This window comes from Bombina bombina, chromosome 11 (assembly GCF_027579735.1).
Source record: "Bombina bombina isolate aBomBom1 chromosome 11, aBomBom1.pri, whole genome shotgun sequence".
NCBI lineage: Eukaryota > Metazoa > Chordata > Amphibia > Anura > Bombinatoridae > Bombina > Bombina bombina.
In genome coordinates, this window is record NC_069509.1 from 9,237,775 (window position 1) to 9,248,545 (window position 10,771).

A 10,771-nucleotide genomic window follows, 5' to 3' on the forward strand; every position below is an offset into this window, starting at 1 on the left:
CTATTTTTCCGGATGATACGTGTAACACCATTTCAAATTATTACTGGTACGGACATTTTTATTGCTTTTGTCCCCCTTTTAGTCTAATATATGATTTGTACGCCGCTCACTTCCATCTTCCTAGCTTTTGTATCTGCTCTGTGGAGCACCCTTTCCCTGCTGCTGATGTCGCTGCCCCTATTTTAAATGAGTGCGGGGCAAATTATGCTTCTTCCCAACCTAATTGGACCACCATGTTCAATACTTTCCTAAACTGGTATATTGATACCTCAGAACTATCCCGTGCCTCAAAAATGCCCTGCCTTCTCCCTTTTTTACTGCCATGTATTCTTTTGTGCAGGCCACCGGGCACCCTATCCCCTTAGTTGCTCGCATATTAACCCATGCCCCTTTTCCTGTTCTGTCTGTCTTGGATTTCCTAATTAATACCATTACTGCGTCTTCAGACACGTGGACATCCTTTTCCTCTATCCCCCCCCTTTTCGCTAGCTTGCTCTTTGGGAGTAGCTCTCCTATTCTCATGGCCCCGTGAAATGCTAACAAGAATGCTACCATAAAAATTTGTACTTCCTCCTTGTTAAAGCAAACATCTTGTAGCGCGTGCATAATTTTTTTCTATCTTCTCCTCTGTTATCGGCTCCCTTCTGTCTGGTCTTTTTTCCTCCTCAACGCCCCAAGCCCTTGCTATCTTTTTTACTACGAACCTCTTGGACCAATCTGTCTCCCCATGCAGCTGCACAAATTATGAGATCCCTGCTAAAACCGTACCCAGCTGTCCCCTCTTTACCCCCTATTCTTTTCGCCTGCATTAACCATTCCAGAAAAACTCCTTCCTCTCCTAAACTGCCCTCTGACTTAAACCCCTGCCACTGGTCCCAGTGTTTTTTATATGCTAACCACGTCCTTGGAGCCAGCGACTTCTTCACCAATTCCTTGATCCCGTCTACTCCAATCTGCCAATCTGCCATATAGAAATGGGGCAGGGGTCACCTTCTACCCTAGCATTGGGGACCAGACTTCTAAATTTTTCCCATTGGAATTGTGATACAGCCTCCGCCACCACATTTTTGCACCCCGGTATGTGCCTCGCTTTAAAACATACCTTTAGCTTCAAACATTTCAATACCAAGTGCCTTAGATACTTAATTACTAGGATGGATGAGGCCGAAAGGTTATTAATGATGTCCACTACCCTGTCTGACCAAAATATTATGCTTCTATTCGCTAACATTTCGCCCCACAATTCGACAGCCACTATTATGGGAAAGTAAAACTAGATTCTTTACCCATCCATTCCATTTCCAAGCTTCAGGCCATCCGCCTGCGTACCATCTACCCTGCCAGTATGCCCCAAAATCTCCCCCCCGCCGCGTCTATGTATAATTCTATTTTCTCCCCCGATACCTCCTGCACCCATATCCTGACCCTATTGAACTCCCTTAGGAACTCGTCCCATAACTTTAAATCTTCCCTCATCTCCCCTGATTAGGTGTTCTGGTTTCTTTGCCCCCTTTGTGCCCAGCTCCAGGTGTTTTTGAATACTCTGCCTATTGGTATCACCTTGCACGCAAAGTTTAGAATGCCTAACAGCTTCTGCATTTCCCTGAGCGTCACTTTCCTTCTCCTTGCTTCTTTCGCCACTGCCTGCCTAGCTTTCTCTACCTTGTCCTTGGGAGCTCACACTGCCCTTTTTCTGAGTCTATGATTATACCCAAAAAAGCCATTCTTGTCAGGGGACCCTCTGTTTTTTCTGCTGCCACCGGGACCCCTAGCTCCCCAAACATTTCTGTCAAACTGTCCCTCATTCGCCTGCATACCCCAGATCCTGATGCGCCAACTACCATAAAGTCGTCTAAGTAATGCACTCCCTCCCTGTTCTTTTTACCAACAGCCAGTGCAAGAAAGCTGAATTTTTCGAATATCAAGCATGATATTGAGCACCCCATTGGCAAGCACTTATCTATGTAGTACATTCCCTGAAACTTGCAGCCCATTAGCCTGAAACTTTCGGGGTTCAGAGGTAATAGCCTAAATGCTGTTTCGATATTTATTTTCGCCATTTCTGCCCTTTCCCCAGCCATTTTTACCATTTCTACCGTGCTGTCAAAAGATTGGTATTGTACCGCCACATCCAGCTTATCGATAGCATCATTAACGGATTTCCCTTTGGGGTAAGATAAATGATGTATCATTCTAAATTTACCTTTTTCTTTTTTGGGGACTCAAACATACCGCAAATTCACTTATGTCAATTGTGTATCCCATATTTTCAATGGGATTTTCCTAACGCCGGTATTACGAGTATTGGAAAAAGTGAGCGGTACAGCCTCTCCTGTCAAGACTCGTACCGCATTTAAAAATCAGTAATGCCGGAACATAAAACACTTAACTAAAGTGCTAAAAAGTACACTAACACCCATAAACTACCTATTAACCCCTAAACCGAGGCCCCCCCACATCGCAAACAGTTAAATACAAATTTTAACCCCTAATCTGCCGACCGGACATCGCCGCCACTTTAATAAATATATTAACCCCTAAACCACCCCCACTCCCGCCTCGCAAACACTAGTTAAAAATTATTAACCCCTAAACTGCCGTCCCTAACATCGCCGACACCTACCTACATTTATTAACCTCTAATCTGCCGCGACCAACGTCGCTGCCAGTATATATCTGACGCGGAGAATCCTCTTCTGTCTTGATCCGACGACTAAATGACGGTACCTTTAAGTGACGTCATCCAAGATGGCGTCCCTTCAATTCCGATTGGCTGATAGAATTCTATCAGCCAATCGAAATTAAGGTAGAAAAAAATCCTATTGGCTGATCCAATCAGCCAATAGGATTGAGCTTGCATTCTATTGGCTTTTTCAATCAGCCAATAGAATGCGAGCTCAATCCTATTGGCTGATTGGATCAGCCAATAGGATTGAACTTCAATCCTATTGGCTGATTGCATCAACCAATAGGATTTTTTCTACCTTAATTCCGATTGGCTGATAGAATTCTATCAGCCAATGGGAATTGAAGGGACGCCATCTTGAATGACGTCACTTAAAGTTACCGTCAATTAGTTGTTGGATCAAGACAGAAGAGGATGCTCCGCGTCGGATGTCTTGAAGATGGACCCGCTCCGCTCCGGATGGATGAAGATAGAAGATACCGCCTAGATGAAGACTTCTGCCCATCTGGAGGACCTCTTCTTCCCGGCTTGGATAAAGACTTCTGCCAGTCTGGAGGACCACTTCTGCCCGGTTGGGTGAAGACATCTCAAGGAAGGGTGATCTTCAAGGGGTTAGTGTTAGGTTTTATTAAGGGGGGATTGGGTGGGTTTTAGAGTAGGGTTGGGTGTGTGGGTGATGGGTTTTAATGTTGGGGGGTATTGTATTTTTTTTTACAGGTAAAAGAGCTGATTACTTTGGGGCAATGCCCCACAAAAAGCCATTTTAAGGGCTATTTGTAATTTAGTATAGGGTAGGGATTTGTATTATTTTGGGGAGCTTTTTTATTTTATTAGGGGGATTAGATTAGGTGTAATTAGTTTTTTAAAAAAATGTAATTTTATTATTTTCTGTAATTTAGTGTTTTGTTTTTTTCCGTAATTTAGATAATTGTATTTAATTGTATTTAATTGTAGTTAGTTTAGGGAATTAATTTAATTGTCGTGTAGTGTTAGGTGTAATTGTAACTTATGTTAGGCTTTATTTTACAGGTAAATTTGTCTTTATTTTAGCTAGGTAGTTATTAAATAGTTAATAACTATTTAATAACAAATACAAAGTTGCCTGTAAAATAAAAATAAACCCTAAGATAGCTAAAATGTAATTATTAGTTATATTGTAGCTAGCTTAGGGTTTATAGGTAAGTATTTAGTTTTAAATAGGAATTATTTATTTAATTGTAGTAATTTTATTTAGATTTCTTTTCATTATATTTAAGTTATGGGGTGTTAGGGTTAGACTTAGGTTTAGGGGTTAAGAACTTTAATATAGCGACGTTGTGGGTGGCAGATTAGGGGTTAATCAGTGTAGTTAGGTTGCGGCGACATTGGGGGCGGCAGATTAGGGGTTAATAAGTGTAGTTAGGTTGCGGCGACATTGGGGGCGGCAGAGTAGGGGTTAATAAATATAATGTAGGTGTCTGCGATGTTGGGGGCAGCAGATTAGGGGTTCATAAATATAATGTAGGTGGCGGCGGTGTCCGGAGCAGCAGATTAGGGGTTAATATTATAATGTAGATAGCGGCGATGTCGGGGGCGGTGGATTAGGGGTTAATAAGTGTAAGATTAGGGGTGTTTAGACTCAGGGTTCATGTTAGGGTGTTAGGTGTAGACATAAAAAGTATTTTCCCATAGGAATCAATGGGGCTGCGTTAGGAGCTGAACGCTGCTTTTTTGCAGGTGTTAGGTTTTTTTCAGCCGAATCTGCCCAGTTGATTCCTATGGGGAAATCGTGCACAAGCACGTTTTGCCAGCTCACCGCTACTGTAAGCAGCGCTGGTATTGAGGTGAGATGTGGAGCTAAATTTTGCTCTCCGTTCACTTTTCTGCGGCTAACGCCGGGTTTGTAAAAACCCGTAATACCAGCGCTGTCTGTAGGTGAGCGGTGAGCTGAAACTGCTCGTTAGCCCCGCAAGCCTTATCGCAATCTAGCCGTTAGTAAAGCTTGAATGGTATCATATTCAGGTTAGAAGCTAGTAAGACATTATATATTACCCGTCTGGGAATTAGCTACTGGCTAGAGTAAATAAATAAAAAGTAAAGGGGACGACGGAAAAGAAACAGAGGTAAAATAAAAATAAAGCATTAAATAATTTCATTTGAAGATACTATACTCTCCTCTACATTTTGCTGAAACGTTACATCTAGAACTTTAAATATTGGAAATGAGTCTGATATTTTATATATTGTATTCTCTCTGGGAAGCCCCTTCTTTATTGCACTTACCCCTTTATTTATTTATTTTTTTTACCCCAGGCACTCACATCCCCACTTGTTAGATCTTATTAATACTTATTTTTAAAACACTAAAGCCTTGTTGTCACAATATGGAAACATTTGTAACACAGCACAAAAATAAATCACCTAGCACTGTAGGGAAAACCAGAGAAAAAAAAATCTTTAAGACATAAAGGTAGATGATACCATAGAAGAATATGCTGAATCTAGCAATACAACTGTGCCCAATATTGATACACAAATATATCTGAGTTAACTTTTACCACAATTTGAAAAGGTTAAAACCGAGTAAGCAGAGATAAAGGGTGATATTAAGCAATTTGCTAAAAGGTTAAAACCGAGTTAGCAGAGATAAAGGGTGATATTAAGCAATTTGCTAAAAGGTTAAAACCGAGTAAGCAGAGATAAAGGGTGATATTAAGCAATTTGCTAAAAGGTTAAAACCGAGTTAGCAGAGATAAAGGGTGATATTAAGCAATTTGCTAAAAGGTTAAAACCGAGTTAGCAGAGATAAAGGGTTATATTAAGCAATTTGCTAAAAGGTTAAAACCGAGTTAGCAGAGATAAAGGGTGATATTAAGCAATTTGCTAAAAGGTTAAAACCGAGTTAGCAGAGATAAAGGGTGATATTAAGCAATTTGCTAAAAGGTTAAAACCGAGTTAGCAGAGATAAAGGGTGATATTAAGCAATTTGCTAAAAGGTTAAAACCGAGTAAGCAGAGATAAAGGGTGATATTAAGCAATTTGCTAAAAGGTTAAAACCGAGTTAGCAGAGATAAAGGGTGATATTAAGCAATTTGCTAAAAGGTTAAAACCGAGTTAGCAGAGATAAAGGGTGATATTAAGCAATTTGCTAAAAGGTTAAAACCGAGTTAGCAGAGATAAAGGGTGATATTAAGCAATTTGCTAAAAGGTTAAAACCGAGTTAGCAGAGATAAAGAGTGATATTAAGCAATTTGCTAAAAGGTTAAGAAAGCAGAATTTCTGACGTTGAGGACTTGACAAATAGTCAGCAAGGAACAATTAGACAGCAAGAGAGTAGATTATTAAATATGAAAACTAGGTTGGATGATTTAGAGGATAGGATGAGAAGAAATAAAGTTATAGGTCTGCCAGAAATTCCTGAATATGCTGATCTGCTCAGATTTCCTTCTGTACTGTTACTTTACCCAATCTCCTTGGAATTGATACCACCAAGAAGATGTTTACAGTAGAAGGAGCTCATAGATTAGGGCCGTCCATTCGCAATAACGAAGCAGAAAGTAGCAAAAGACCAATTATGATTACATTTTTTTCTTTTCAAGATAATATTAAAATTCTGCAGGCATATAGATCTTTGAACCCATTCTTAATAAATCAGAATCATATTCTACTCTCAGGATTATTCTTTGGACACTATTCACACAAAAAAAGGGATGGCTCGCTTATGTATGCAAGCCTTAAATATGTGTTTATGAGCTACAATGCTATACCCAGCCAGATTAAAGATAAGTTTAAATACTGGGATTACTATTATTAGCTCAGTTGAAGAAGCCAAACAATTTTTAGTTAACAGTAAAAAAAAGGTACTAAGTGATGTTACTAAGCTATTTGGAGTAAAGTTTTGAATTAGGTAGAATGACTGTATGGGCTTTATTTGCTTTTTTATGTGTTGTTTTTTTTTCTTCTTCTTTCTCCCCCTCCTCTCCTAATTCGACCACCATAACTTAGCTCTAGTTTTGGTTCCTTTTTTGCTTTTTATACACATAAATAAATGTTGAAGCTAAAATTGACGTCGTAGAATGTAGGTGGGATAACCTTCCCCATCAAAAGAAAAGCTATACTTAACCATTTGAAAACCCTAAATAAGAGAGTTGCTTTATTGCAAGAAACTCATCTATCATTTAATGAGGCTCAGAAATTAAAGTCTAGATGGGTTGGAGAAATATTTGCCACTCCGTAGATGGGTAGGAAAAGAGGTGTGGCTATTCTAACTCATAAGGATCTGGAGTATAACATTTTAAAAGTAGAAATTGATAAAGAGGCCAGATATAGAATTCTTAGGCCTAGATTTAGAGTTCGGCGGTAGCCGTCAAAACCAGCGTTAGAGGCTCCTAACGCTGGTTTTGGCCGCCCGCTGGTATTTGGAGTCAGTGATTAAAGGGTCTAACGCTCACTTTGCAGCCGCGACTTTTCCATACCGCAGATCCCCCTACGCCATTTGCGTAGCCTATCTTTTCAATGGGATCTTTCTAACGCTGGTATTTAGAGTCGTTTCTGCAGTGAGCGTTAGAGCTCTAACGACAAGATTCCAGCCGCCTGAAAAAAGCAGGAGTTAAGAGCTTTCTGGCTAACGCCGGTTTATAAAGCTCTTAACTACTGTACCCTAAAGTACACTAACACCCATAAACTACCTATGTACCCCTAAACCGAACTCCCCCCACATCGCCGCCACTCGATTAAAAATTTTAACCCCTAATCTTCCGACCGCCACCTACGTTATACTTATGTACCCCTAATCTGCTGCCCCTAACCCCGCCGACCCCTATATTACATTTATTAACCCCTAATCTGCCCCCCACAACATCGCCGCCAGCTACTTACAATAATTAACCCCTAATCTTCCGACCGCAAAGCGCCGCCACCTACGTTATCCCTATGTACCCCTAATCTGCTGCCCCTAACCCCGCCGACCCCTATATTATATTTATTAACCCCTAATCTGCCCCCCTCAACGTCGCCGACACCTACCTACACTTATTAACTAGTAATCTGCCGAGCGGACCTGAGCGCTACTATAATAAAGTTATTAACCCCGAATCCGCCTCACTAACCCTATCATAAATAGTATTAACCCCTAATCTGCCCTCCCGAACATCGCCGACACCTACCTTCAATTATTAACCCCTAATCTGACGACCGGAGCTCACCGCTATTCTAATAAATGTATTAACCCCTAAAGCTAAGTCTAACCCTAACACTAACACCCCCCTAACTTAAATATAATTTTAATCTAACGAAATAAATTAACTCTTATTAAATAAATTATTCCTATTTAAAGCTAAATACTTACCTGTAAAATAAATCCTAATATAGCTACAATATAAATTATAATTATATTATAGCTATTTTAGGATTAATATTTATTTTACAGGCAACTTTGTAATTATTTTAACCAGGTACAATAGCTATTAAATAGTTAAGAACTATTTAATAGTTACCTAGTTAAAATAATAACAAATTTACCTGTAAAATAAATCCTAACCTAAGATATAATTAAACCTAACACTACCCTATCAATAAAATAATTAAATAAACTACCTACAATTACCTACAATTAACCTAACACTACACTATCAATAAATTAAATAAACACAATTGCTACAAATAAATACAATTAAATAAACTAGCTAAAGTACAAAAAATAAAAAAGAACTAAGTTACAGAAAATAATAAAATATTTACAAACATAAGAAAAATATTACAACAATTTTAAACTAATTACACCTACTCTAAGCCCCCTAATAAAATAACAAAGCCCCCCAAAATAATAAATTCCCTACCCTATTCTAAATTAAAAAAGTTACAAGCTCTTTTACCTTACCAGCCCTGAACAGGGCCCTTTGCGGGGCATGCCCCAAGAAGTTCAGCTCTTTTGCCTGTAAAAAAAAACATACAATACCCCCCCCCCAACATTACAACCCACCACCCACATACCCCTAATCTAACCCAAACCCCCCTTAAATAAACCTAACACTAATCCCCTGAAGATCTTCCTACCTTGTCTTCACCATCCAGGTATCACCGATCCGTCCTGGCTCCAAGATCTTCATCCAACCCAAGCGGGGGTTGGCGATCCATAATCCGGTGCTGAAGAGGTCCAGAAGAGGCTCCAAAGTCTTCATCCTATCCGGCAAGAAGAGGACATCCGGACCGGCAACCATCTTGATCCAAGCGGCATCTTCTATCTTCATCCGATGACGACCGGCTCCATCCTGAAGACCTCCACCGCGGACCCATCTTCTTCCGGCGACGTCCAACTGCAGAATGACGGTTCCTTTAAGGGACGTCATCCAAGATGGCGTCCCTCGAATTCCGATTGGCTGATAGGATTCTATCAGCCAATCAGAATTAAGGTAGGAATTTTCTGATTGGCTGATGGAATCAGCCAATCAGAATCTAGTTCAATCCGATTGGCCGATCCAATCAGCCAATCAGATTGAGCTCGCATTCTATTGGCTGATCGGAACAGCCAATAGAATGCGAGCTCAATCTGATTGGCTGATTGGATCAGCCAATCGGATTGAACTTGATTCTGATTGGCTGATTCCATCAGCCAATCAGATAATTCCTACCTTAATTCCGATTGGCTGATAGAATCCTATCAGCCAATCGGAATTCGAGGGACGCCATCTTGGATGACGTCCCTTAAAGGAACCGTCATTCGTCGGGAGACATCGGAAGAAGAGGATGGATCCGCGTCGCCTGCTTCAACATGGACCCGCTCCGCACCGGATGGAAGAAGATCGAAGATGCCGCTTGGAGAAGATGTTTGCCGGTCCGGATGTCCTCTTCTTGCCGGATAGGAGGAAGACTTTGGACCCTCTTCTGGACTTCTTCAGTGGATGTCTAGCCCCCGCTTGGGTTGGATGAAGATCTTGGAGCCAGGACCGATCGGTGATACCTGGATGGTGAAGACAAGGTAGGAAGATCTTCAGGGGATTAGTGTTAGGTTTATTTAAGGGTGGTTTGGGTTAGATTAGGGGTATGTGGGTGGTGGGTTGTAATGTTGGGGGGGTATTGTATGTTTTGTTTTACAGGCAAAAGAGCTGAACTTCTTGGGGCATGCCCCGCAAAGGGCCCTGTTCAGGGCTGGTAAGGTAAAAGAGCTTGTAACGTTTTTAATTTAGAATAGGGTAGGGAATTTTTTATTTTGGGGGGCTTTGTTATTTTATTAGGGGGATTAGAGTAGGTGTAATTAGTTTAAAATTGTTGTAATATTTTTCTTATGTTTGTAAATATTTTTTTATTTTCTGTAACTTAGTTCTTTTTTATTTTTTGTACTTTAGCAAGTTTATTTAATTGTATTTATTTGTAGCAATTGTATTTAATTAATTTATTGATAGTGTAGTGTTAGGTTAATTGTAGGTAATTGTAGGTAGTTTATTTAATTATTTTATTGATAGGGTAGTGTTAGGTTTATTTGTAACTTAGGTTAGGATTTATTTTACAGGTAAATTTGTTATTATTTTAACTATTTTAGCTATTAAATAGTTCTTAACTATTTAATAGCTATTGTACCTGGTTAAAATAATTACAAAGTTGCCTGTAAAATAAATATTAATCCTAAAATAGCTACAATGTAATTATAATTTATATTGTAGCTATATTAGGATTTATTTTACAGGTAAGTATTTAGCTTTAAATAGGAATAATTTATTTAATAAGAGTTAATTAATTTCGTTAGATGTAAATTATATTTAAGTTAGGGGGGTGTTAGTGTTAGGGTTAGACTTAGCTTTAGGGGTTAATACATTTATTAGAATAGCGGTGAGCTCCGATCGGAAGATTAGGGGTTAATAATTGAAGGTAGGTGTCGGCGATGTTAGGGAGGGCAGATTAGGGGTTAATACTATTTATGATAGGGTTAGTGAGGCGGATTAGGGGTTAATAACTTTATTATAGTAGCGCTCAGGTCCGCTCGGCAGATTAGGGGTTAATAAGTGTAGGTAGGTGTCGGCGACGTTGTGGGGGGCAGATTAGGGGTTAATAAATATAATATAGGGGTCGGCGATGTTAGGGCAGCAGATTAGGGGTACATAGGGATAACGT